This window comes from Canis lupus, unplaced genomic scaffold (assembly GCF_011100685.1).
Source record: "Canis lupus familiaris isolate Mischka breed German Shepherd unplaced genomic scaffold, alternate assembly UU_Cfam_GSD_1.0 chrUn_S581H743, whole genome shotgun sequence".
Lineage (NCBI taxonomy): Eukaryota > Metazoa > Chordata > Mammalia > Carnivora > Canidae > Canis > Canis lupus.
This window is the reverse complement of record NW_023331521.1, coordinates 1-1,716: the sequence shown is the minus strand read 5'-3', so window position 1 is coordinate 1,716 and position 1,716 is coordinate 1. Positions and strand designations below refer to the sequence as shown.

At 40.0% G+C, this 1,716-nt stretch overlaps 1 pseudogene; it reads left to right on the top strand.

The window, feature by feature from the left end:
* The first annotated feature begins 451 nt into the window (after window positions 1-451).
* Window positions 452-1,711, top strand: LOC119879302 (annotated as a pseudogene).
* The last annotated feature ends 5 nt before the right edge of the window (window positions 1,712-1,716 follow it).

Genomic DNA, 1,716 nt, shown 5'->3' with positions numbered 1-1,716 from the left:
GTCCAGTACTGTGATTTCTGGATCATAGGATGGTTCTATTTTTAACTTTTTGAGGGATCTTGATACCATCTTCCATAGTTCCTGGACCAGTTTGCATTCCTACCAATAGTGCACAAAGTCTCCTTTTTCTCCACATCCTTGCCAGCACTTGTTTCTTGTGTTTTTTTTTTTATTTCAGCCAATCTGACAGGTGTGAAGTGATATTTCTTTGTGGTTTGATCTGCATTTCCTGATGATGAGTAATGTTGAGCATCTTTTCATGTGTCTGTTGGGTTAGGGTTAGGGTAAGCAATATACAAATTTTATATATATTTATTTTTATATATTTATAAATATAAATATTAAAACATATAAATATATTTAAAGCTGATAGTTCTTTAATTTTGAGTGCATTCTAAAAGAACTACTTTTGCCCTCCGGTCTCGGGCGTGAGCCGTGAAGGGTTAGCGCATGTGCCGAAGCCGCGGAACCATGGCGTCCCTTTCCCTCACACCTGTGAACATCTTCAAGGCTGGAGCTGATGAAGAGAGAGAGGAGACGGCTCGGCTGTTGTCTTTTATTGGTGCCATTGTTATTGGAGACTTGGTGAAGAGCACCCTAGGACCTAAGGGCATGGATAAGATTCTATTAAGCAGTGGACGAGATGCTTCTCTTATGGTAACCAATGATGGTGCAACTATTCTAAAAAACATCAGTGTGGACAATCCAGCAGCTAAAGTTTTAGTTGATATGTCAAGGGTTCAAGATGATGAAGTTGGTGATGGTACTACCTCTGTTACTGTTCTGGCAGCAGAATTACTAAGGGAAGCAGAAACTTTGATTGCAAAAAAGATTCACCCACAGACCATCATTATGGGTTGGAGAGAAGCCACAAAGGCAGCAAGACAGGCTCTGTTGAATTCTGCAGTTGATCATGGTTCTGACGAAGTTAAGTTCCATCAAGATTTAATGAACATTGCGGGAACAACATTGTCCTCAAAACTTCTTACTCATCACAAAGACCACTTTACTCAGCCTTAGAAGCTGTTCTCAGACTGAAAGGCTCTGGTAATCTGGAGGCAATTCATGTCATCAAGAAGCTAGGAGGAAGTCTGGCAGATTCCTATTTAGATGAAAGCTTTCTGTTGGATAAAAATTGGAGTAAATCAACCAAAGCGAATTGAAAATGCTAAAATTCTCATTGCGAATACTGGTATGGATACAGCCAAATAAAGAATTTGGTTCCAGGGTAAGAGTTGATTCTACAGCAAAGGTTGGTGAAATAGAATATGCCGAAAAGGAAAAAATGAAGAAGAAAGTTGAACGTATTCTTAAGCATGGGATAAATTGCTTTATTAACAGGCAGTTAATTTACAATTATCCTGAACAGCTCTTTGGTGCTGCTGGTGTTATGGCTATCGAACATACAGATTTTGCAGGTGTGGAATGCCTAGCTCTTGTTATAGGTGGTGAAATTGCCTCTACCTTTGACCACCCAGAACTAGTGAAACTTGGAAGTTGCAAGCTTATTGAGGAAGTCATGATTGGAGAAGATAAACTTATCCACTTTTCTGGGGTAGCCCTTGGTGAAGCTTGTACCATTGTTTTTGGGTGGTGCCACTCAACAGATTTTAGATGAAGCAGAAAGATCTTTGCATGATGCTCTTTGTGTTCTGCCCAAACTGTGAAGGATTCTAGAACAGTGTATGGAGGAGGCTGTTCTGAGATGCTGATGGC